At 36.5% G+C, this 27,820-nt stretch overlaps 1 protein-coding gene across 6 annotated transcripts in view; it reads left to right on the forward strand.

Moving 5' to 3' along the window:
- Window positions 1–27,820, forward strand: part of L3MBTL4 (L3MBTL histone methyl-lysine binding protein 4) — a 441,589-nt gene that overhangs the window by 40,947 nt on the left and 372,822 nt on the right. Inside the window, exon 1 of one of the 6 annotated variants that reach the window (XM_042961814.1) lies at window positions 2,772–2,829. The exons of the other annotated variants lie outside the window; for them this stretch is intronic. The gene's annotated coding sequence lies outside the window, so the exon portion shown is untranslated. Of the gene's footprint in view, window positions 1–2,771; window positions 2,830–27,820 lie in introns of those variants that run through there. 6 annotated transcript variants of the gene reach the window in all.

The following is a 27,820-nucleotide window of genomic DNA, read 5'->3' on the forward strand; positions in this document are numbered from 1 at the left end:
TTAAGCTTATACATTTAGAGAAGGAAAAGACTAGAATTAAAAGGTTGAGAGTCACTCCTCAGTATAGCTCATGCACATGTATGATTGAATTCACAAAAGTATGCTTCCTCTCTGTTTTTCATACCTGCCCTCCTAACAGAATGGTCCCCATTGGCTGTGCCTTGGTGAGGTGCTTTTGGTCAACGCTGTGTGACTTTTTCCAAGCTTATGCATTGCCAGTCTCCTCTTTATTCAATACAGGAGAGTAACCTTGATTAAGCCAATTTAGCTTAGTAATTATAAAAAGCAAGTAACTAAGTACAAAATCTACTGTCCCTTGAAGAACTAGTGATATGATAATTTGAAGATCTTTTTATTTGCAAACAATGCAGCCTCTCAAGTAACATTTTTTAAAGCTGGCATTTTTTGCAGAAGGCAGAAAGGGCTGAGGAACCAATTTATATGAGGGGATAGTGGTCAGGGTTTTGTTTTTTCCTTGACTTTACAAGCTTGTCTTGCTCTGTGGGCCTTGTTTTCTTTATCTGAAGTGTGTGGGATCTGATAATTCAAACCATTGTTGCTGCCTTATCTTTGTAAGAGAAGTCTGAACAATTTTCTTCATTTAAATGGCAAAAATGTCTATTTTCAAATAAGAACATGACAGTAGGAGAAATCCTACATTTCTTCTTCTTAGGAAGAAGCAGAGTAATTTAGAGCCAGTCTAAATTAGCCTAAATCGTTGTTATTATGTGCACTTATGATTAACCTACTTATATTTCTTTCTGAGTTTATATTGTGTATCTTTATTTCACAAAGCTAATAGGAAAATATCTCCTTAGACATCTTGTTGGACAGTGTATTTCTTTGATCTCTTTGTCTTTTGTCTGTGTGTGTCTCTTTTCCTCTCTCTCTTTCTTTTCTGCCTGTATAAAACATCATGTTTATACATTTGGGTTTATGTATTCTGTAATCTTTATAAACTTTTTGGAAGGAAGCACTTCTGTTGCATAAAACATATTCATACGTACTTCACATCTTGATAGGATCATCTCTGCCTTTAATAGATGTTTTTGGCAATGATGATTGTAATTGCATTGATTGTAAGTATAGATATTCACTCTTAAATTTTAAAAGATACATAAACAGTTTAGTAACAGCAGCATGAATTAACTTTTAATTTGAGAATTAACATTGTACTTATAGTTTTTCTTGCCATAATATATTTTAAAAAACCAAACAACTGTCCTCACACTTGGTTACTAGACTTTTTTTATTGGTATGGAAGTTAATAGTGCCTTTTGTGTAGCTGCTTTTGACACATGCCTTAAATTTTGTTTAAAAATATAAGCCATCAACCTGGATTGCTTAGATGTTAAAAGTCGTAGCTACTGAAGTCTAAGATTATACTTATGAAGTTATTAGGTGTTGTAAAGAAAGTATATATGATAGATAAAACTTTTTAGTGTTATAATTAATCCTAATTAATTTAATTTTATTAATTTATTTTTTAAAGTTTATTTATTTTGAGAGAGAGAGAGAGGGATGCAGGCAGGGCAGAGAGAGAGGGAGAGAGAGAATCCCAAGCAGGTTCCTTGCTGTCAGCGCAGAGCCCAATGTGGGGCTCAAACTCACGAACTGTGAGATCATGACCTGAGCCAAAACCAAGAGTTGGATGCTTAACCAACTGAGCCACCCAGGCGCCCCAATTCTAATTAATTTTAAATATGATTTGTCAACCACAGAAATATGTTCTTTTGATTATATTTGAGAAATATACCCTTTTGGTTCCACTTTTATGTGAATTTATGTTAAGTGCAAATTTATGAGGTAATCTAATTTTTCAGTTTTGAAGTTTAGAGGCTCATGTAATCGCGAAGAATTTGGGGGAAAAAAGTTCCCAGTGAGTCTTATCTTCCATTTAGGAAGTATCGCTGAAGATTTTAGGTTTGAAGCTTGAAGCTTTTAGCTTTTATGGGCTCTCTGTCCTCTATAAAAATAAAAATTTAATTAGTGTATTTTAAGATGGTAGTTCTTAAACTTTTTGGTCTTGGGGCCAGGCCTGTTATACTCTAAGAAATTACTAAAGACCCCCCAGCGTGCTTTTATAATTATTATATGTATTTATATGTCAATATTTGTTGCATTAGAAATTAGAAAAAGTATAAATAACTGTTAGTTTCCTTAAAACTAACAATAAGAAAGTCGCTAACAAATAATATTTTAATGAGAAGTAACTATTTTCTAAAACAAAAATGTTTAGTGTTTTGTGTTTTATATAAACTGTTTTATGTTTTAGCAAATGTCTTGAAATGCCTGGCTTCATAGAAGACAGCTGGATTCTCATATCTGCCTCTGCCTTCACTTTGTTATGATGTGTTTTGCTGGCTGAAGCATATGGGAAAAATCCAGCATCGCATGGATGACAAAGATGAAGGGAGGACCCCCTGGAAGTGTCATGGAGACCCCCAAGGACACTCAGACCACACTTTTAGAACTGCTATGTGAAGATGTTGCTATAACATGTGAAAGATTTCATTTTTCCTGTCTTTCCTTCTCTGCCTCCCTCCCTCCCTCCCTCCTTCCCTTTGTCTTCCAGTATTAGTGCTTGAGGGTGTTTGGTGATAATGAGAAGTCATGGAAACTTCCTGGAGTAAGGGTTACTGCTGTTACTAGTTATGTGGATTAAAGACGTAAGATGTACTGCTTTTGAAACACAGTATCTGTATTCTGCAGTATGATTCAGTATAGCCTAGAAGTTAAGCAGGGTTGGGAACTCTAGATTGAGGTACCTGCATTCAAAACTAGACTTCACTTGCTAGATTCCTATGCCTGGGCCGTCTTGTACCCTCTGTAAGTCTTAATGTGTTCATCTCTAGTATGGGAATAGTGAGCATACTGGCTTCCTAGAATTATGGTGAGGACTTAGTGTGATAGCTCCTATAAATATTTGAAAGTCTGGCATATAGTAAGTACTCAGCAAGTTAGCTACTATTATTTTTATTGTTATGTCTGGTTTTTTAAAAGTAGCTTAATGGTTATTGTAGGTAGTAAACGCCATTTTCTTTGTAACTTTTCACATCATGCTTCAGTTTGCTTTGGAATAATGTACTTGGCTATACTTTTCCTGATTGTCAACTTTCATAACATTGCAGTTTGGAGGTCGTCCGGGAAGATGCAGGGGTTCTGGAAGCACACTGAGGCTAGTGTGAGGCCTGGGTGTGTGTGGGGGGAGGGGGGGTGTAGGTGCTGAGTGGTCAGGGTCTGCTTTTAGACCCTTTGTGCCTGATTTTCCATAAAAGAGTTTGTTTGAAGAAGGGCTCACAAGGTTAAACAAAGTATGAAATCCACTTACTGTTAACCGCCACAGTTTTACCAGCTGAAAAAAAGAGACTTCAATGTATTTGGTGATTTTTCTCTTTTATTTATTTTTCCACTAGAGATAAAATATCTGTATGTAGCATTTAGCTGTGTCCTTGATATTTGCTCTAGACTATTATCTCTGTAGGATTTCATAGAAAACAACCTCTTCATTTGCACAGGAATCAAGGGAAGAGTGCTTTAGAACAGAGATTATTTGCTGTAATTCACAGTAGATGAGTGCATTCATTGGGCATCAGTGTGTAAAACACACAAACACCTGCTACCCTCCACCCCTGCAAAAAAAATAAAAAAACAACAACAGAATAATGTGGGAATTGTGATTTAACATTTCTAGAAAATGTTCATTTGTTTCCCTATATTTTATATTGCTTTTCTTTTCCCGTTACTTTCCAATACGATGTATAAGAAAGTGGCCCAATAACTATTGTTCATAAGTTGATGCTAAGATGTTATAGGACACAAGGAAGGGAAAGTTGTGTATGAAAAAAGTATACATTTTGAAGTCAGAGATACTTGGGTTTGAATCCTGGCAGTATCATTGTTGGTGTTGGAAGTTGGGGTGAGATGATACATTTCTATGATACTTCACAGGGATGTTGCAGAGTTTGTAGATTATATTAATGAAATGTAGCCACAGTTGGGGTAGCATCTCCTACTGAGCCACATGGCTGGTGGAGTGGGAAGGAACATTTTTCTGATAGAGAGGGATACTGATCCAGAAGAAGAGAAGGGTACAGAGCAGACAAAGCACAGAGACGGCGTATGTGAGGTGTCTCGGTATGGGGCTTGGCACCAGTTCATACAATTTCTTTTCTATCACATAGGCCCTTTGGTTGCTTGAAACAGAGGCCCACCTAGAGGTAGCCTTAGTAGGAGGGCACATATACTGAAAAGTTCCTGAGGTGGTCATGGAATCCAGGGACAGGATTGCAGCTGGACTGAGGAGCAGAATGTGGGATTGGTACCCTGTTGAGGACTCTTCTAAGTTTCCTTACATATTTCCTTCATTCTTTTTCACTATAATCTGTTTTAGTCCATTTCACATGATGAAAATTGGGTCTGGCAACAATTCCCAGTCTACATGTTACATTCCAGCTACCCAGAGAAAGATTAATCTGATCTGCCTTGGTTCCACTAACAAATATCTTGGTAGGGAATCCGATTTGTCTGGCTTGAGTCTGGAAGCCACCTCTGAACCCACCATCAGCTCTTGCCAGGGGCTAAGAACACGTGACCACCGGGCTACTCCCAGGGTAAAAATATGGATGGTAGGTGGTGGAGACGGGGCATTCCCGAAAACGGAGTGTTGGCAGGAGAGGCTGGCAGCCTGTGCCATTACAATTTATACAGGAAAGAGAACTGAATTTAATGTGAGAAGATTTGTGTTTGAGTCCTGTCTCTGCTCTTTTGACCCACAGTGGCCCTGAACATTTCTCTTAATGGGGATGTGCATCTCATGTCCTCCTCGATGTCATACGCTTAACATATTACAGGACATTGTTGAAAAGTGAATGAGGGCTCTTGCTGTTACTGTTGCTGTTGTGTTTATTGCTACTAGTATTGTTATAATTATCATCATTATCCAGTCTGCCCACCTAGTGTCACTCTTGAGATTAAAGCAGATCCATTAATGTATGTGAATGACGATTAACCACACACACACATACACATGAAGGTGTTATTACTTAATCACTATCTCATAGTCAAATGTCATGCTTTCATCCTTGGATTACTCAGTTTACCTCATTATACCATTAAAATGATAAATCCCCCTTTAGAATTAATTCGCTTTTGTAAAGTTTTTGAATGGTTGCTATATAAGACCCTAGAAAAGTGAAAACCTCTAGAGGAGTGACTGATTCAATCTCTTGTCTCATCTGGCTTTCTTAACATCCTCCTTAGCAAGTTCTATTTCTATATTAAGCGTTGTATTTATGAGACAGAATTACTTTTTACTTGCCAACTTGTTATTAGCATGTCATATGGTGGTTCAGAATTATCAACTCATACTTAAGTAATTATGAAACAAAAAGAGAGAAAAAAAGGGCAGACCGTGGTGTCCCCATGCCTACTCCCCTGCAAGCCATTGTGTTTGCTGCCTTCTGCTTGCCACACACGTGGACAGGCATGGAGAGTGGGATGCAGAGAAGGCCCGGGCTCTGTGGCTGAAAAATAAATCTGTAGGACATTCTCAAGCCCCCTGTCTCTGTTTTTAAATAAGGATGTGTTTTGGTCATCTAGTACTTCAACACAGCGTTGGAGTCTCATTCTCTCCTACACTCTGGGAGTATTTTCTGAGATTAAGATTGATTCATTGTAAAGTTCCTCTCAAAATTCCTTAGAACAGACAGTTTACTTAGGGTGCTTTGTAAAAATAATTTCTTTTTAAAAAATGTGTCACGGCCTATCCCTCTCCTTGAAGGGCAGTATATGTACAAATGAAAAAAAAAAAGTTTAGTGAAAATTCATTTCAGCCATTTTCTCAGGATTATGGTAAGGAATTGTTTGAGGTTATGGTGTATCATTTACATGTTGACATGAGAATTAAGGAAATTACACAATTTTATATGTTAAAGCAATTTCAGAATGTCTTATATGACTGATGAAATAAACTTCTCATGTTGGGACCAGGCTGTGAAGCTAAGTGGCACAAAATAGACATGTTGGATTTTAATCAATAAATACAAGAAGACCAAAATGCTTGACTTTTGCAAGGCACTTTCATAACCTGCAATCCTACCAGGACTGTCACATTGGAGATTTAACAGCATAGGGATGAAAATTGCAATTTAACCCGTTCAATTCAATTTCATTCTGCTTCTTGTATGTTTGCGCAAGATTCTTCTAGTGGAAACCACCAGGATGTACTGTGGCACATCCCTCTCTCCCCTTTTGCCATCTGACTTCCCTGGGGACTGTCCTCTTAATTGCTTTCTGTGAGAAAAGGTCAGTCTGAGTATTTGAAAAGTCAAGTTTGGTAGGTATAGAAATTGTGAATTTATACTATACACGGGTGCTTTGAAACGTGAGCCAGTTAAGATCTTACAAAGTCTTGGATTTGCACTGAAGAAAAGAAACAGGCAGAGGGGTGGGGAAACAAGGGTAACTGGTTGATACAGCTGGTGGTTACTTTTTTATCCACAAAGCCTTGACTTTTGCTACAGCTTTCTTCCATTGTGAGTAAACTTTGTGATAGTGTGTTCTAAAACTTTGTTGGTTTTGGAAGACTCTGCTTTGGAACTGGGGTAACATGAATGTTTTAACTTTATAGAGGGTATTCTTAAGGAGGCAGTGGGGCATGGTTCAGGACTAGTCCAGTGTTCTGACCTGAGCCTGTCGTCACCTGGCCTTGTGACCCTGTCTCTGATTTGTCTGAGCTTCAGTTTCTCTTTCTGTAGAATGAGAAGGCTGGATTGATTTGGATGGGTATTTGATAAACCATTTTTCCATTAAACACAAATTCACTTAACATGTATTCTGTGGGGAAAAAGATCTGTTTTCAACTAAGTTTAGGGATAAGGATTGGATTAAAGCTAAAACTTTTCTTTCAGTTGCAGATCTCACTACTTTTACTTAAAAGTTAAAAACTCGTCAAGGGGAGAGATTTAGTGTTCAGGGTTTCTCAACTCTATTTGGTCATAGAGTATAAATAAGGGTTAGGAGTGTGGGCTTTTGGAGATAGTTCAGTTGGAATCTTGGTTGTGCCCTTTGCTAGCCATATGACTTTGGATAAGTTACTTACGCTCAGTTTCAAATCTGTAGAATAGGACCCTGAAGATTATATAATGTCTGGAAAACATTTTGAAAAATTCCTTTCAATTAGTAAGTGCTCAGTAAATGTTAGTAAGTCTTAGCAATAACAGATTACGATTCTGTGACTGACATATCTCACCTGACTTGTATACTTTTGTATGATGGGGTAGTAAAGAATCATTTCCATTTTGTACAGAACAAGGTTAAAATCTAGAGCATGTGAGTGCCTTGCTGCAGGTGATCATATTAATAAGTGTTAGAGGCAGCACTTGAATGGGGCTTCTGATTCTCCATCCAGGGCTCGCCTCATAGGACTGTTTCCTGTAACACAGATGGAAGTAAGCCAAACATTTCTCAGCTTAGGAAGGATTCTCCCTTTGCAGTATTGTCAGCAGGGAGACATTGTTTTACTCAGCAGGCTGGGGTCCAAGTTAAAGACATTGTCCAAAGTAGAGTTTCAGAGGTATAAATTAGACCTAGGAAAGGTCTTAGGGATAAGCTGCTGGGGGGTGGTGGTGTCTAACCCATATATTCTACAGATGAGGTAATAAATTCCCAGAGCAATGAAATCGTGGTTTAAAGCTGCATACTTTCTAGTGAGATCAGTTTCTCCCTCTTGATGGAGGGGAGAGCTTTCATAGATGAGACTGTGAAAGAGGACACAATCTTCTGTCAAGTTTGCCCTGCTTTATCCTTGTCTGTCTATAGCTTACTTGAGGAAACGTTTAGTGGCTACAGTTTTGTGATTTCATATGAACTGCCAAGAGAACAGTGAGATAATGAGATTAGGTTCTGAACTTTAAAGCACTAATGAAATCAGCCTGAAAAGCTTTTAATGGGGAGAGACCTGAGTAATTCCATTTTGATGGTTGTATCACAGTTTATGCATCTTACATAATCCATAATGTTTAGGCAACTGATTTAGCCATCAAATGACCAGAAAATCCTGCCTGTCTCTTTCCTTTATGCATGTGGTTTGACTTTTCTCTAATGATTTTTTTTTTCAAAAGACCTAGATTGTGGTAATTGGGCCCCACTAGTTGAAAGGAAGTTTCACAATTGCTTATAGCATTTTGATCAGGCAATCAGCATTTGGAGTACTCCTGCATTCATATTAAAAAGAATAGCAATCTCTCTCTCTCTCTCTCTCTCTCTCTCTCTCTCTCTTTTTTTTCTTTCAAATCTTCACTGTCTGGAATTAGAATAGTTCATTGGTTGAGGGTGGGGATGTGTGGATGGTTTAACAGAAAAGATACCAAAGTTAAGTGAGCTGCGGAATGAAAAGAAGGTATTAGTTATCTCACTGTTCAGGATTTCTTGGTTAGTGCTTTTACATATTACTAAATTGTTTCCTACCAAGTTTCACTTGATACAAACTTAGGAATTTCACATAATGTTCCAAGGTTTAATGAGAAAATAACAAACCATAAAGTAGTGTTGGAGTACCTGGGTGGCTTTGTCGGTTAAGTGTCCAACTCTTGATTTTGGTTCAGGACATGATCTCAGATCTCATGAGATAAAGCCCCATGTCAGGCTGTGCAGTGAAAGCATGGAGCCTGCTTGGGATTCTCTCTTTCCCTCTCTCTCTGCCCCTCACCGGCTCATGCAAGTGCGTGCTCTCTGTCTCTCAAAGTAAATAAACATTTAAGGTAGTGCCAAAGGCTGCAGCCTGTCATCACCATTTCTGTTTAAGATAAATGAGGTTTCTTAATTACATTTTTTGGAATAGACTTAAGCAGGCCAAAGTGAAGTTTCAGGTGGGAACTAAGTTGATAAGATAGTGCTTTGAATGAGGCACAGCAAAAGTCAAATATGTTTAGATCTAGAAAATCAGAAAAAATATCCCTATACGAGAATGTGTACACAGATAATTAAGTTGTAGTACGTATAGGGTTTGGATGTATGCTGTTGTATATGGTTATGTTGACTCCCATCCTCTATCTGAGATTGGCCTTTGGCTTCCTTATGAGTAGGAGCAGTATCTTCCACTTCCCCAAGGCATTCTTTGGAGTGTAAATGTCATCTTGCACCAGGTCCTATGCAAACACAGAACTATTTTGGATTTAAAATATATAGACACAGAAAGTCCAATGACTCATGTGGTTTTTATTAGTAACTGGAAAGAGAGCTTCAAGCAGATGGCATGAGGGTGAGGTTAAAAGAGCAGAAGTTCAAGGATTTTTGAGGACTGTGACCCAGCAACAGAACAGTGGAGGAGCCCTTAGAAGTCCCAAGCCTGCTGCTAACAAATGTGGTCTTAGACTGTGGTCCCATGGAAATGGGAGTGGCTGGCCCCATTGGGGATGAGTCGGACAAATACTGACGAATCGCTGTGCATGCACATAGTACTAACATAAGATCTCACTGCTTTGATACTTATAAATTTGGATTAAGGAAAATAATTCAAGTTAGGATAATATGTGGATAATGAAGTTTACCTTTACCTAGCTCAGTGTTTAGTCATGCATGATATAAGTTAATGGAGTTTTACTATTCCAAGAGGTTGACTTGAATACAGTTGATAGATTTGCAAGTCATTGAGATTAATTTATTAAAACTAGCTCTGTATCCTTAAAAGTAATAAAATGATAATTCTTTAGAACTGTTCCATAATCTAGACTTTTTACATTCAGCTAGTTGTTTCTAGTTGGTAGATTGTGCCTATTGGGAAGCTTCTTTGCAATAGCCCTCTGTTTCACTTGACTTCTGAGGTGCTCTGTAGACAAAATGGAAGGAGTTTACTATTACCTAGCACTTGGGCTTTCAGGCTTAAAAGAAAAACATACACACAAATATCCTTGTGTTATACTAATGCTGTTGAAAACATTTGAGTGAATGAAGAGTTAATTTATTAAAATCTTTTGAGAAATGTGCTTAACGTGTTGACAGAATTCATTTTAGAAAGCCCATGCCACTCACATTTTTGTACCTTTTATTTCATCACATCTGCTTAACTGAAATCCGTAGAATTCTTGCTTCATCATGCATAATATAAAACTTCTGTAGTAAGAATGCTTATTGAAAATAATGAGTAGAATGCATATGTGATTAGTAGCAAACAAATATGCATAGCTTTTTTGCTTTAATCATGGTCTTTTGAAAGCTGAGGTTTTAGAGCTACCTCACAGTCAGTTTTGTCAATTTGTATCTTACCATGAGCTATGTCAATGGCAGCAAGCCAGGATATTTTCCAACCTATTTTTTCAAGTATATGTCTATCAGAGGTGAAATATGTGGAAAGCCTCTGAAACAGAATATGCCTGTTTAAAAAGATACTGTATTAAGTTGTATTTGTAGTAACTTATAATTTACATATGTTTCAGTTCAGGTTATTGATAAACCATGATTATATTCATTTAATTTATTCCAGAAGTTCACAGTAGGTGCAGTTGACCCTTGGACAACACACCTTTGGACTGCACAGGCCCACTGGATTATTTTGGAGAAATACAGAAGAGTACTGTAGATGGACTTTCTCCTAAAATTTTCTTCTCTCTAGCTTACTGGATTGTAAGAATACACTACAGAATACGAATAGCATATGAAATATGTGTTAAATATTTATGTTATTGATAAGACCTCCAGGCAGTTGTAGGGTATTAATGGTTAAGTTTTTGAGGAGTCAGAAACTTTTGTGGATTTTCGACTGCAAGGGGGTGGACACCCCTAATCTCTGCCTTGTTTACAAGTCAACTGTATTTGACTTTTAAAATAAGAATTTATATAAACTCTGTGTGGTATTTAACTATTCTTTAGGAAGATAATGAAGAATAATTTAGGAGAAAATGAAATCTTAGAAGGGAAGTATTTGTGACAGTTTGAAGTACCTGAAAGAAGTCTGCTTTCAGTTTCTTCCACCTTTGAGGCTAGCAACTATATCTTCTTTTCTTTAAGTCTTCAGCACATAGTAAGAGAAGTGAACAGAAGTGTTACCATCCATAATATAGCTTCCCTTTGCATTTCTCTGGGAGAAACAAGGTCACTGCCTGTATCCTAGCTTAAAGACGTTCTGTGGCTCAATGTTTTCTGGCCTCTGGTTTGGGGAAGGCAAGATTCATAATGTGGGAAATTATCTAGATGTTAGGGAGTGATAAATGACAAGTAGTCAAAATAGAGTTCATATAATCTTATCAACCACTTTTATTTTTCCAGACCAGAAGATAGAACATGTGATATGGACGTTTTCTTAGCCAGTGTGAAAACATTTCCCTTCTTTTTTATAATAGGTTGTTACCAAATTTTGAATGAATAGTAATACTTAGAATTTATCAAGTGCCTACTTGTGGAGTGGACTGTTGTATGTGAATACGTTAAGTAATTGATATAAACTGAGCCAAAGATTTGACCCATAAGGTTGAACATATTTGATTTGGATAAAAGGATAGAATTACTTAGAAGGGGAATGATCGTAGTATGTTGCGATCTTTGGTTTTGAGCTGTAAGTGGATAGGTGCTTCAGATTTTAAGAGATTTGGAAGAGAATGCTTAGAGTGACCCTGTTTTGAGTAATTATGATGAATGGGAAGGGAGACAAGTAGAGCATTTTAAGTACACTTGAAAATTCACCTTTGGGGTACCTGGGTGGCTCAGTCGGTTAAGCATCTGACCTCAGCCTAGGTCCTGATCTCATGGTTTGTGGGTTCGAGCCCCACATTGGGCTCTGTGCTGACAGCTCAGAGCCTGGAGCCTGCTTTGGATTCTGTGTCTCCCTTTCCCTCTGTGCCCCTCCTCAACTCACGCTCTGTGTCTCTCTCTCTCTCTCTCTCTCAAGAGTAAATAAACATTAAAAAAATTCCCTTTTAATTCTGTCAATTAGTACAGTGACAGGAAAAATAATATATGCTCAATAAACTTAAAAAAGTTTTGGTGAAAATATACATAGCATGAAATTAATCATTTAAACCATTTTAAGTGTATAATTCAGGAACATTAAGTGCATTCACATTGTTGTGCCACCATTATCTCTAGAACTTTTTCATGATCCGAAACTGAAGCATTATACTCATCAAATGGTAAGTACATTTGTACTTGCTTCCTTCCTCATTAGGTAAATATTACTTCCTCATTACTTCCTTCCCCCACCCTTGGTAACCATCATTGTATTTTCTATCTCCATAAATTTGACGGTTATAGATACCTTATCTAAGTGGAGTCATACAATATTTATTTATTTGATTTATTTCACTTAGTGTAGTTTTTAAGGTTCAACTGTGTTGTTATGTGTGCCAGAATTTCACTTCTTTTTAAGACTGAATGATAGATGCCCCATTATCGTTTTTACCACATTTTGTTTATTCATGCATATGTCAGTGGACATTTGGGTTGTTTCCATCTTATAGCTACGATGGATAATGTTGCTGTGAACATTGGTGCACAAATTTCTGTTTGTTTCTCTGCTTTCATTTCTTCTGAGTATGTACTTAGAAGTGGATTGCTGGATCATAAGGTAATTCTATGTTTAATTTTTTGAGGCACCTCTGTACTTTTTTCCATAGTGGCTGCACTATTTTATATTCCTACCAGTAATGCACAAGGGTTCCGATTTCTCCATATCCTTGCCAACACTTATCAATGTTCTGTATTTCTGTATAATAGCCATCCTACTGGCTATGGAGTGGCATCTCATTGTGATTTTGATTTGTATTTACCTAATGATAAGTTATATTTAACATGTTTTGATAGGCCTGTTGGCCGTTATTATATATTCTTTGGAGAAATGTCTATTCAGGTCCTTTACCCATTTAAATTTTTTGTCAGTTGAGTTTTATGAGTTCTTTATGTATTCTGGATATTATCGCTTATTAGATGTATGAGTTATAATTATGTCATCTATTCATAGGTTGTCTTTTCATTCTCTTGCCAGTATCTTCTGATGCACAGAAGTTTTTAATTTGACGAAGGTAGTTTTATCTTATTTTCTATCAGTTGTTGCCAAATCCAGTGTCATGAAGCTTTCCACCTGTTGAGTTTTATAGTTTTAGTGGTTACATTTAGGTCTTTCATCCATTTTGAGCTAATTTTTATATATGGTGTAAGGTAAGAGAACAACTTCATTCTTTTGCATGTGGATATCTAGTTTTCCCAGGACCATTTTACTATTAAGTAAACTTTTTATTGAACTATAAAATATTTAAAAATTAGGTGTAGCATAAGAATACAGCTAAATAGATTTTTATAAAGTGGACACATTATGAACACTAGCACCCAGATCAAGAAACAGAACATTACTGAAGGAGGACTTCATGGGGGTGGGGTGGGGGTGAAAAAAGGACTTTACTGCCTCCATTTTGACCTCAGACTTTCTAGTTGGGTTCTTTTTTCTATCTTCTCTCTCTCTCTCTCTCTCTCTCTCTCTCTCTCTGTTTTTTCGAGTGTTTTATTATTTATATTTGAGAGATAGAGAGACAGAGCATGAGTAGAGGAGGGTTGGAGAGAGAAGGAGACACGGAATCTGAAGCAGGCTCCAGGCTCTGAGCTGTCAGCACAGAGCCCATTGTGGGGCTCGAACTCATGAACTGCAAATCATCACCAGAGCCAAAGTTGGATGCTTAACTGACTGAGCCACCCAGGTGCCCCCCCCCCCCCAAGCTTGTCTCTTGACTCAAACAGAAGACCCTGAGGGCAAAGCATCCCCTGATGGAAAACTAAATTACCCCCTCAAGTAACAAGGACTGCCCTGAGTCAGCAAGACCCTGCCTGTGATTGACTTTCAAGATAGTCTGATCCCTTTGACCTTCACTCCCTACCTGCGTGTGCCCACCCACCTTTGTTCCACATTTTCCTTATATAAACCTGGAAGTATTTTCAGCACTTTGGAGATAGTCTTTGAGACACTAGTCTGCTGCCTTCCTGGTGTTGGCCTCACTGAAATAAATTATTTTCTTGTTCTACCACCCCTCATTTCTCTCCCTTTGGATTCTGTCAGTGGTGGGTGGATGAACCTGGTCTGTTTAGAACCTTGGAGCCTGGTGCTCTTGCACCTCATGCCGGCTACATTACCAGGACCCCAGAAGCCTCCCCACTCTTGGCCCCTGCTAGTCACTCCCTACCGTGCTCCAGCTCACCAATGATGATTGCTCTCCATCAGTTTGTTTTGCCTGTTCTTGAGCTTATAGCAATCAGAGCAGACAGTATGTATTCTTTTGTATCTGTTTGCTTTTGCTTAGTATATTGTCTGTGAGAGTCAATGATGTTATTTTATATATCAGTAGTTTTTAAAGCAAATTGGTGTAATGCTCTACGGTATGAATATGCCACAATTTATTTGTTAATTCTATAAATGGACATTTTGATTATTTCTAGTTTGGGATATTAGGAATAGTGCTGCTATAAACATTCTTGTACATGTCCTTGGATGAATATGTTCATTTCTGGTGGATCTATACCTAGGAGTGCGATTGCTGGGTCATAGGAGATGTGTACGTTCAGTCTTAGTAGTTACTTCCAGATGGTTTCCTAAATGGTTGTACTTATTTACATGCCTGCTAATAGTGAATGAGAGTTCTAACTGCTCCACATCTTATCTACCACTTGGTGTTCTTTTATTGTTAATTTTAACCATTTTGGTGGCTGTATAGTGGTAGCACTTGGTGATTTTAATTTGAATTTTCCTGATGACTACTGAAGTTAAGCATCTTTTCACATGTTTACTGGCCATTTGTATGTCTTCTTTTGTGAAATGCTCGTTCAAAGCCTTTGGCCATTTTACTGATTGTTGGCTGTTATCTTACTGATTTGTAGGAATTCTTGATATTTTTTGGATGAGTGCTCAGTTTGACATATATTTTTCGATACCTCTTCTTGCTCTTGGGATTGCCTTTTCACTTTCTGAACGAGGCCTTTTAATGAACAGATATCTTTAATTTTAATGTAGTCTAGTGTATATACCTCTTTCCTTTATGGTTGGTCCATTTTCATGTACTTTTTAAAGAATCTTTGCCTAAAGTCATGAAGATATTTCCCATTATTTTTTTCCTAAAACCTTAATTATTTTACTTTAGCTACTTACCTAGATCTATAGTACATCTGGAATTCCTTCTGGTGTATGGGTCAAGTAGAGATCAAGATTCTTTTTATACCATATGGATATCCAGTGATCAAGGCCGTTCTTTCCCTATTGTACATCCTATTGCAATTGTTTACTTCAAATTGTGTCACCCTTGTCATAAATTGTGTCTGTTTCTAAACTCTCTGATCTATTCCACTGGTGCCTATTTATCTTTCTATTGATGTAAGCTGCCATATCTTACACTGTAGCTTTAGAATGTCTTGATATATAGTGATATAAGCCGTCTAGATTTGTTCTTATTCTTAGCTCTCTGTACTTTTACATAAATGTTAGGATCAGTTCATCAATTTCTTTTTAAGAAACGCTGCACACATATGGGGATTTCATTATATTGTATTGAATGTATAGATTGTTTTAGGGAAAATTGTTATCTTTTCAATACATAACTTTCCAGTCCATGTACAGTTGACTCTTGAACAATGCAAGGGATAGGTTCACCAGCCCCCCATGTAGTCGAAAATCCACAAAGAACTGTTGATTCTTCAAAAACATAACTACAAGTAGCCTACTGTTGACCAGAAGCCTTACCAATAAACAATTGATTAACATATTTTGTATGTTATCTGTATTACATACTGTATTCTTACAATAAAGCAAGCAAAAAGAAATGTTACTAAGAAAATAATAAGGAATACAATGGAATACTAGTTGGCAATGAGAAAGAATGAAATCATGCCATTTGCAGCAATGTGGATGGAACTGGAAAGAATTAATGTTAAATGAAATAAGTCAGTTAGAGAAAGACAGATATCATATGTTTTCACTCATATGTGGAACCTAACTTAACAGAAGATTATGGGGGAAAGGAAGGGGAAAAAATAGTTACAAACAGAGAGGGAGGGAGGCAAACCATAAGAGACTCTTAAATACAGAGAACAAACTGAGGGTTGATGGGGGGGTGAGGAGAAAGGAAAATGGGCGATGGGCATTGAGGAGGGCACTCGTTGGGATGAGCACTGGGTGCTGTATGTAAGTGATGAATCACAGGAAACTACCCCCAAACCAAGAGCACATGGTATACACTGCACGTTAGCTAACTTGACAATAAATTATATTAAAAAGAAAATTATAAGGAAGAGAAAACACATTTATAGGACTGTACTGTATTTACTAGAAAAATTCCAGGTATAAGCAGACCCACACAGTTCAAACATGTGTTGTTTGAAGGTCAGCTGTATGTGGTATATTTTTTCTTGAGTGTTTAAAAATTTATTTTCAATGATGTTTTATAGTTTCCAGTATAGAGATCTCATTCATCTTTTATTAGATTCAGTATTAGATTGTTAATATTAATTAATGCCACTGTAAGTGACATTTAAACATTTTCTTTAAAAATTTTTATTACACATTTATAGAAACAAAATCAGTTTGTTACCTTGACTTGTATCCAGTAATCTTGGTAAATTCACTTACTTATAGTAGTTAGTTGATTCTCTTAGATGTTTTGTCTTTGTAATTATGTTGTCTGCAAATAATGAGAGTTTTATTTTCTTCTTTTCCAGCCCTTATGCTTTTTATTTCTTTTTCTCGCATCATTACACTGATTAGGGTATCTAGGGTAATACTGACAGAAATGATAGTGGCCATCAGTCTTCTTTGTTCTATTAGGAGAGAAGCTTTCAGTAATTCACCATTAAGTATGTTTTTTTTTTTTTTAATTCAGTGTCTTTCTTTTTTTTTTCTTCAAGTAATTGGAGTGTAGTTGACACTGTGTATGATATTTAAGATTTATTGTAGATAGTGTTTGTCAGAATTAGACAGATACCTTATATTCCTACTTGGTAAGTTTCTTTTTTTCAATCATGAATTGATGTTGAATATGTCAGTTGCTTTTTTTTTATGTTTTGAGATAATCATACAATTTTTTCTCCCTTTATAAAGAGGATTTTTGCATCTGTATTCATAAGTGCTTGGTCTATAATTTTCTTTTCTTGTAATGTCTTTGTTAGGTTTTGATACTATTGGTTTTTGTTTTTGTTATTGTTTGTTTGTTTGTTTTGCCTCAGAGAACAGATTGAGAAGATTAATTCTTTTCTATTCTTGGAAGAGTTTATGTGAACTTTGTGTTAATTTCTTTCTTAAATAATTAAAAGAATTTGCCAGTGAAGTTGTCTGTGCTTGGAGCTTCCTTTGTAAGCAGGTTTTTGTAAGAGATTCATTTTCTTTTATAGATAAAATGGTATTCAGATTTAAAATTTTTCTTTGATTTAGCTGAACATGTTTTTTTTTAAACAACTTGTTCTTCTTATTTAAATTGCCAAATTTATTAGTGAAAAGTTAATTGTGAAGTGTTTTATTAGATCATTAACACCTGTAAGCTTTGTAGCCATTTTCTCCTTATCCCCACCTAATGTTGTCAATTTATATTTTCTGGTTTTATTATTTTTCTTTGTTGGTCTTGCTATGCAGTTAACATTTTCATTAATCTTTCCAAAGAATAAACTTTTGGTTTTGTTGAGTTTTTCTGTCGTACATTTGATTTAGATTTTGCTGAGTTTTTCTCCTTTAAAATATTTTCCAGGGTGCCTGATTGGCTCAGTAGGTTAAGCTCTTGATTTCAGCTCAGGTCATGATCTCAGTCATGGGATTGAGCCTTGTGTTAGGCTCTGCACTGAGCATGGAGCCTGCTTAAGATTCTCTCTTCTTCTCCCTCTGCTCCACCCCAGCATGTGCCTGCCCTCTCTCTCTAAAAAAATAATAAAAACTTTTTTTCCTTCCTTCTGATTTTTTTGGGTTTGATTTTCTTTCCCTTTTCTAGTTTCTCAATAATTCGTTTAAGGCTATAATTTCATTCTAAGCACCCATTTTAGGTGTATCTCACAAATTCTAATATATCATATCTTAATTATCATTCAATTAAAAATATTTTCAAATTTCTGTTGTGATATATTCTTTAGTCAATGGACTGTTTGAAGTGTACCATTCAATTCCAGGAAGTTGAGCATTTTCTCATTGAGTGTTATTCATTGCTTAATTCCACTGTGCTTAATTCCAGAGCATATATTCTGAATATTATGATTACGGAAGTTTGCTTTATACCTGAGCACATAGTTAGTTTTGGTAAATGTTCCATGTGCATTTGAAATGAATTTGTATATATTTTTTTGTTGGTGCAGTTTCTGTGTGTGGTCAGATTTGTTAATTGTATTATTTAGATCTAATTTAGACTTAATGATTTGATTTCTTGGAAGAATTGGGGTAGAATCTGTAGCTTGATGTCTTTCATCAGTTTTGTAACATTTTTGGCAGTTTTCTCTTCAAACATTGCTTTTTGCTTAGTTCTCTCACTCTTTTTCTTTTGGGGACCCCAATTACATTTTACATATTAAAAAAAATGTTTATTTATTTTGAAAAAGAGAGAGAGTGCACACGTGCATGCTCGCGCATGAGCAGGAGAGAGTTAGAAAAAGAGGGAGAGGGAGAATCCCAAGTAAAGGATTAGGCCACACATGGGGCCTAATCTTATGACCTTGAGATCACAACCTGAGCCAATATCAAGAGTTGGATGCTTAACTGACACCTGAGCCACCCAGGTGTCCCACATTTTACATCTTTACACTGTGTCCAGCATATATTTTCTGCTTTTTTTTATGTGTTTCCTATTCTTCCTTTCTTTTGTCCAGTTTGGATGTATTCTACTGATTTGTCATTCAGATTACTGCAGTGTGAATCTGCTATTAAACCCATCTGTCAGAATACTTCATATAGTTCTAGAATTTTCATTTGGTTCTTTTTATGTATTCTAAATACCTGGTGACATACTCTATATGTTTTCACATCTTTTCCTTAATTTTCTTGAACATAGTAATCATAGTTATTTTAAAATTCTTGGCTGTTAGCTTCAATATCTAATTGTCAATGGGTCTATTGTGGTTTTTAGTCATATTATTTCTTACTATGCATAGTAATTTTTGATTGAATGCCAAGCATTGTGTATAAAAAGTTATAGAGGCTCTAAATGTTACAAATTGCTATTATCTTATTCTAGAGAGGGTTTGCTTTTCTCTGCAAGGCAGAAAAATTGGAGATTGATCACCTTAATCTAGCTGAGTTGAGGTTGGGTCTCAGTTTCCATAAGTATCAGTCTGCCTCTGGATGATCCCTGTTCCTTAAGGACAACCCTCAAGGACTTTAACTGAGACTCTTTTGCATTTACTTCTTCTCCTTGTTGAGTCTTCAATTCTAATCTTTGTTTACAAGGTACAGTGAGACTTTAGAAAACTCTACATTACTTATAGATGCTTATGGCATAGTGTTTTCACTTTTCATCTTGTTACATATCAGAGTAAAATGGGCCATATATTTGAGGGCCTTCACGTCTCTGATTTTGACCCTGTATCCCTCACAAGATCACATAAGCTCCATCCTGGTCCTTCACATGTGCAAATATAACCAGGAAAGTGTTGATGAAGCTCAACACCTCAACTTTCTGAGATCTTTCTTTCTTTCTTTCTTTCTTTCTTTCTTTCTTTCTTTCTTTCTTTCTTCTGTCTTTTATCTTAGCCTTTCTAGTTCTCATTACTCTCATACCTCTCTGATGCTTTTATCAGTTTAGTATTTTATTGAGATTTTCCTGATGTTATTCAAGGAAGTATTGGTTTGCCATTAATCATTTAATTCTACTTGGATGTCCTCAATAAATATTTATTTGCAAAAATTAATGGCTTTTAGAAGCACATGACATCACAGATCTGACTTATGATTTTAATTTAAGCCTTTAACTACAAATTTGACTTAATAAGTGAGTGCTAAGTATTAGGAATTAAAGAATGACTACATATGGCCTCTGGAAGAATAATTCAAACTTTATAGGGGATTGTTAAGTCTTTTCATTAAAGTAAAGAAATGCATTATTTTTAGTTTGTAAACTATTGATTTTAGAGCAGTCACAAAACTCAAATAACCATATAATTAGTGTGCTGTGAGAGCATATTATTTTTATCTCTAAGACAGAAATTGATTTCTGAGAGCCTTGATATCTTAGAAAGACAGATTTTAGAGAGACAGAAGTAAAATCTTAATGGTTTAGGTGAGGTTTTAGTGCCAGCTTTTTTAGTGTTGTTGAAGTTATATTTTTCTGTCAGTGATTTTGACCATATATAAAAAGGGGACATTTCAGAAATAAATGAAATGATCTTATTTAACCCCAAGCACATATTTGGTAGAGCAAAGATATGAAGAAGATGTATGTCAGTAGAGAGTTAAATTACATGAGCAATATTAAAAGGAAATCAGCTCATATCTTCTTGGTAATCACACATCTCCTTACTCCAGAACAAACCATATCTTCCACAAACTGGACAGTAGATTTGCTGTGTGTGACTGTTGTATGGAAACCACTGCATTTCATCTAGTATAAGACACTATTGATTGTAAGTTGCTTCATTATTTTAAGGGCCAGAAGTATGAAAAAGCAATGTCAATTAAACAGTTATATGATGTTTTCATATCACTAAGAATTTATATTTTATTGAAAGAATCTTCTGTACTTAAACATGTATTTTTATTATTTATTATTCTTGTACAGTTCAAAAAGGAAAATATTAGTTTAGTAACTTGGATTGGGCTTTTCTAAACTTAATCACCTTCAGAGTCCAAGTCTACTGAATCACTGCGACTCAGTCATCATCACTAGGGTGTTTTCCCACATAGTATCATCCTCTGTGCCCTCAGGAATGCTAATGTTGAATCATTTCTTAAAAGAGTGTTTCAGTATTATCTCTGGGATTTCTTTCAGGCTGTTGGCATACATTCTGTGCATTTTGATGGTATCATCAGATGGTTTATCTGACAACAACAAAGACTTGTATTCTTTCTTCAAATGATCTGCAAGTGGTTTGTTGACCAAAGCATAAAAGGTTATAATTGTTCTCTCCAGCCCCCAGGAGGCATAGCCAGGTCTGTGAAGGGGAGTCAGGCAGTGATACTTACGTAAGAACTGCTACCTGGCTAGCAGCACTGTGAGACCATCCTGATTTCAGATTTGTTAAAATGTACAAGCTGTGTTTTGTTATTAGTCAAATATGGTGTATGTTGGCATATGTTATGGCCACTTAATATCTGACTACTGTATACATGATGTGTTTTCTATTTCTGACCACAGATATACATGTCTTTATGCAGACAGTATGGAGAGAAATGATGAGTTTAGAACACTGCTTGACATTAATATTTGATATTTGGGGGTTATGGGAGGATCATTTTAACATTATTGAGCGACTAGGAACATAAAGAGGCACAAGAGACTCTGAAAGTGGATGACAGAAAAAAGATGTGTTGTTTCGATTGATTTGCCTGGGAGATTTTTGTAGTCTCATATAACTGGAGTTATGCTCAAAGTTACATAAACACATGTGAGCATCACTCCCCACTCCATCTTAGTCCTTCCCTTACATGCTACTGTCTTATTCATAAACAGTTAGGTGCTTTGTTGGTTTGGTGCACCAGAATCTCACCTACTATTGCTTCTACGTCTTCCAGAACCCAATCGTTATCATTATTGATTTCTACTCTTTTAAGGCTTTTATTTTGTGCCATATCTTAATTTCCCTAAAATTGTAAATGTCATAGTTTTAAAATTTTAGATAATTGAGAACCATTTGTTTTGAAATTATTGTTTATAGTTTTGTGAGGTCTTTCGAGGTGGCTGGAAGAGCACAAGACATTGCAAAATGAAAATTGGATTCACAGAGTATGATATGCTTAATGAGTTAGAGTAATGTTGGGATTACAATCCAAATCTTTTTCAGTGTTTTAAATTGGGGAACTATTTAGAGAGCAGCTGTCCTCTTGGTGTTGCTGCAGTCACTGCTGCTTCTTTGCTTCTAAAATTTTTATTAGCCTGGACTATTTCAGTTGCAAATGACAGAAATCCAATTCAAATTGGCTTAAGCAGAAAAGGGAAATTATTAGCTCATAAAACTCAGAAGCCCTGGTGTGTCTTTGGATCAGGTATGGCTGGATCCGGGGATTTATCCCTCCCAACATCTGGTTCTGCCTCCCTCCTTGTTGCTCTCATTGAAGCTGTCTTTTACTTGGTGGCCTCTGCAGCTCCAGACTTAGCTTCTACTAATTTATAATCTCAGAAGAAAGGTTCTTTTGCCCAGTATTTCCAATTGGAGTCCTAGAATGAGATCTCTTTGGTCTTTCTTAGTTTATGTATCTATTTCTGAAGCACTTACTATGGCCCAGAGAATGAATTTTATTGAGTTGGCCCTTTTTTTAACCTTCCTGGGTTACCTGCCTACTTTGGAACTATGTGGACTCAGCATGAGGCTTCTCAAAGTAAAAGTCAAGTAGCTGGACAAAGAAACAGGATGGTGAACTAGCCAAACCAATGGATTCTCTTTACTGGCAGTATTGAGCAGAAGCCCAGTGGTCTACAGCACATGTAAACTACTTGGCTTCTCTGAACAAGAGGGGAAAGTAAGAACTAAGCTAGTGAATCTGGAACTAAATCCAGGGAAATAGATCCCCAACCTCAGCTCTGACTCTCAGTCTTGTAGGGTAATATTACTTCCCTACTTCAAAATTATGTCAATCAAGTCTGAAGAGGGAGAAGATGATGACACACTAGGGAGGCAGAATGTCAAGGTTGGAAGGGTCCTTCCCTGGGAATCAGAGTTGCAGGTGCTACTTTCAGCTCTGAGAACTTGGGCCAGGGTTTTTTTCCTGCCGTGTGACCTCTGGAGGGTAGAGATGGTGCTTGACTTTGCCTTTTGAACATTTTGACTCTTTACATTTTTCTTCTAGATACTATAAATCTCTCCTTCTAGATCTGTTATATGTATGTTGGGGCCTCTTAAGTTCTCCTTATATCTGTTCTCTTTAATAATTTTTCATACCTGTTCTTCTTGTGCTTTATTTTGGGTAATTGTTTTAGCTTTGGATTCCAGTTTACCAGTTTTCAGTTCTAAAAAGTATACTTATTTGGCATAGTTTTCATACCATATTATGCATTTCATTTCTATATTTTCTATTTGTTTTTGAAATCTGCTTTTTTTTTCTTTTGAGAGCGTGAGGAATGGAGGGGCAGAGGGCAAGAGAAAGGAGAATTGCAGGCAGCATGCCACTCAGCTCTCACTCTCTCAAAAAAATTTTTGAACAATGTTCTGTTCTTGTCTTAAGGAGTCAGTATTATCATTTATTTCTTCAAGAGCCTATATATTCTTATATTTAAGTCCTTCTAGTCTTTTTCTATTATGAAGACATCCAAAGTGTTAATTCTTTGTTGCTTTTGCTGACTCTGGTGGGTTTCCTTGTGTGTTCTGTGGTTTTAGTCTGTGAGTTTTATCTTCAGGGGTAGTTTCATAGGAGTTCTGAGAGTGTCCTGGGTGGTTGAGATGTTGCTGTGGGGCAGTCTTACTATCACTGAGCTTTCTTGATAGGGAGAATTGGAGCCCTGTACATGTGTGTGGTACAGGATTGTGTTTCTGATTTCTTGGTGATTATTTTTCCACCAATGTGTTAGTGAAGGCGACCCTTTCCTTAAAACCATGCTTGCAGCTTATGGTTTCATTTCCTATCCCCAGGTGGGAATACAAATAAAAGCTCCTAATTTGTATATCTGATTTAGTTTCCTCAGTTTTATCTTTGTTTTTGGCATCTGAAGATTTCTGTCTTTTAAGCAGTCTAGAGCTCAGCTGTGTAATACAAATATTTTTGTTATATTTCTCCAATATATTCTTTCCCCCGCACCTACTGTATTTCCCATCTTGACCAGAAGTCATTTCTGTAGCCCCTACTGTATTGTCTTTCACATAGTGGAAATCACACACACACACACACACACACACACACACACACACACACTTTTTTAAATTTATGTTTATGCTTAGTAACTGCAAAAGGTTTTTCTAGTTAGAAGAATTACAAGGCTGAGAAAAAACTAGAACTGCTGCATAGAAAGGAAGAAACTTGCCATAATGTTATAATAAAATGTTTGTAATACGTACAAGTTTTAAAAACATGTTCAAAATATATGCATACTGTGAAAGGCAGGATACTGACACTCAAATATGTCCATATCCTAATCCCTAAAATAGGTCTGAATATGTATGGTATAAGGCAAGCAGGGGAGTCAAGGTTGTAGGTGAAATTAAGATTGGTAATCAGTCAACCTTAAGATAGGGAAATTATCCTGGATTATTCTAATGTGACCCATATGATTACATGGGTCCTTTAAATGTGGAAGAGGGAAGCCAGAAGAATCAGTGTCAGGGTGATGTGTTGTGAGAATGACTTGACTGGTCATTTGGCTTTAAAGGTGGAAGAAGTGGTTTCAGGCCAGGGAATGTGGGTAGCCTCTAGAAGTTGGAAAAGGCAAGAAAATGGATTCTCCCCTCCAGAAAGGAATGTAGGCCTTATTGACACCATGACTTTAGCCAAGTGAGACCCATTTAGGACTTTTGACCTCCATATATAATATATATGTATAATAAATTTGAGTAGTTTTAAGCAATCAAGTTAGTGGTAATTTGTTACAGTATCAATAGGAAGGTAATGCACATTCTGTGTGACCCAGTAATTCCACTCCTAGCAGAAATGTGCTGAATGGACATTGCAGCGGGAAAAATGTAGTAGAATGTCAGATAGCAGTATTTGTAATACCTCACACCTGGAAATGACCCAAACACTCACCAGACACAAAGCAGATAAGTATGTTATGACACACTCTGCAAGGCTCTATAACAATAAGAGTGAACTATTTACATGTATATGTAGCAGTATGGATGATTATCACAGTCATGTGTCAGCAAAAGAAACAGACACAAAAACAGTGTGTACTGTGTAAGTCCTTTATATAGTGTATAAAAAGATACAGAAGTTATCTATTGTGTTAGAAGTTGGGATAGCTATCAAGATTATCTTTGATGGAGATACATTTATATATACTTCACTTTTACTTTCTTTTCTCTTTTAAAGATTTTATTTTTAAGTAATCTCTACACTCAACATGGGGCTCAAACTTAAAACCCCAAGATCAAGGGTCACATGCTCCAACTGAGCCAGGCAGGCACCCCTTTTATGCATTTTTTTCTGTATGTATGTTACACTTCCATTAAGAACAGAACATGTCCCGGTCATTGTGTCATTTTCCGTAAGAGTGGAAGTGTGGATGACTCTATTCAGTGTGGATGAGGATCCATCTCATTGCCAGTGAGCTGAGCAGTCAGGTCGAGAACTTGTGATTGGATGAGTTTTCTGCTACCCTGGTCTGACTTCTTCCAAGTCATTGTATCAAAGAAATAGAGAAAGGGAAAGTTTCTGTAGTACTCGTTTGTGATTTGCCTGATGAAAATTCTGATGAATAGAATTCAGATACCTAATGCATTCTTGTAAAGCTTGTATCAGACACATGCTCTTGTAACACAGTTCGATTTTTATTTCTGCAAAAAATGTATTCTCATGTCATTTAATGTGGCATTTTAGGCAGCAGTACCTGTTATGATTCAAGTGCCATTGTATTAGAGATACTCCTGGAAGGAGATTTATTTGAATGTGCCTAGTGGTGTGATATTAGGAAAATTTAATTTGGGCAAGGCTTCATAGTGGCATTTGTTGGAAAATCTGTTTTAATGAGTATAGTCTGTCCTCCTCAATAAGGTATGAAGTGGTCTGTCTAGCTCTGCTGTCAGTAGCCACATGAGCTTAGGCAAGTAATGTATGTACACATTTTGCCATTATCTCACGATAAAAAATGTATGCTAATATTACAGCTATGCGTTAAACACATGCGTTGTCTCCGTGTTGTGGCTAAATGCAGCAACAATATGTTTTCAGAAATGGGGTCATTAGTTAAGGTATGACATTTTGCACTTAGACCAGTTCAAGCTTTGCCCGGCCCGGCTTGTCAGCTGGGGCTTGTTAATGCCAAAAGGGCTGTTGAGAGGCTGCCACCGCATGCCTGGCACATAGAAGAATCTTCCTTAATAACTACTGGTTGCAGAGATGATTATATTTGTGATTTGTTATGTGTCCTGGTTGTAGTTTAAGATTCTGAGCGAATACTTGATACTGAGCGAGGATAGAACTTCATTACTTGATGATAATATTCATGAGCAAGTGAAACCCTTATAGAAATAAATATGAAGATCTAACATTCCTCCTGTAAAACTACCCTGAATGTTGAATTTTCTTCATAAATATTCCAAATATGCAGTGAAGTACAGAGAATAATAAAATGAACAACTCTGTGCTGGCCATCTAGCTTGAAAAATTTCAATATTTTGACCTATTAACTTCTATTTTTTAAAAGCAATGAAACCATTGTAATTACAGTTGCAGTCTCCTTTCCCCAGACCTACTTATTTCCACCCCTACTGAGATGGGACTACTAAGCTGCAGTTTTGTATCATCCTCAGTCATGTTCTTATATTTTGAATGGACATCTATGTATCCATAAGCAGACATTACATAGATGGTCTGTGATATGTACATTATCCTTCAACTTGATCTTTTTGTTCAAATGTATTTTAGAGATTTATCTGTGATGGGATATATGTCATTCTAGCTCATGTATTTTTAAAATGCTCTATAGTATTCCCTTAAAAATTATTTTAGAGAGAGAGCATGAGTGGGGGAGAGGAGCAGAGGAGGAGAAAGAGAGAATCTTCAGCATGGAGCCCAGCATGAGACTTGATCCCACGATGCTGAGACCATGACCTAAGCCGAAATTAAGAGTCAAACTCTCAACCAACTGAGCCACCCAGGTGTCCCCCTTTTAAATATATTACAATGTATTCATTTTTCCCTGTTTTGGGGTATTTAGAGTATTACCAAATTTTTCTTATTTCAGACAATGCCACAATAAAAGCATGTTCTTTTGCACCTGTACTAGAGTTTTTCTGTGTTTCTAGAAACATCTGGATCTAGTTGGTAGTATACCAGTTTACACTTAAGCAATATGTGAAAGTTCCTGCTGCTTCACTTTCTCTCCAAGTCCTTGCCAGTCATATTCATGGGTGTAAGAGGATATTTATTTTTAATATGCATTTCTTTGTTTCTATCTGATCCTGCTGTGGGACATTAAATCTCTGAGTCCTGAATATTCTTCCAGTAAATAACCTTTTTGCTTAGGAGAACCAGATTCAGTTTCTCTGACTTGTGATTTTTCACCCCCATTTTTGACCTGCTGAGAATTTACTTGGTGGAACTAGAAATTCTGGAGTTCAGTTTATGCCCTGGGTCTGGCAAGCAGCACGGAGGAAGCTAATGCCCTTGGTTCAGTTACAGACTCTTATTTCTTTGAGAATAGCATGGTCTAATGAAGGCAGGTAGGAGTGACACATGCTCCTGGCCTATGTGCCTCTTGCTGTCTGCACATAGTACATGCTTAGAAAAGGTCTAGTGAGATATTTGTTTCCAAATATAAGAGCAAAAGGTAGTGAGTCTTGGTGAAAAAGGGATTTAAAAACAAGAAAAATGGACTGTTCAGTTAGAAGAAAATGCTATGTCCATTCTTTTACCTCTGTAAGCTTTTCTTTTATTATCTTGGATCACTAGATTACACCATTTCAAATGATTAAAAAATACTTTGCCATTTTATATATACACAACGATATATTTCAATTGTCAGTTATGAAGCACAATAGAAAAAAGTAGACCTATGAAGCCAATATCCAGCTTAAGAATGAAAAG

Source organism: Panthera tigris, chromosome D3, assembly GCF_018350195.1.
Source record: "Panthera tigris isolate Pti1 chromosome D3, P.tigris_Pti1_mat1.1, whole genome shotgun sequence".
Lineage (NCBI taxonomy): Eukaryota > Metazoa > Chordata > Mammalia > Carnivora > Felidae > Panthera > Panthera tigris.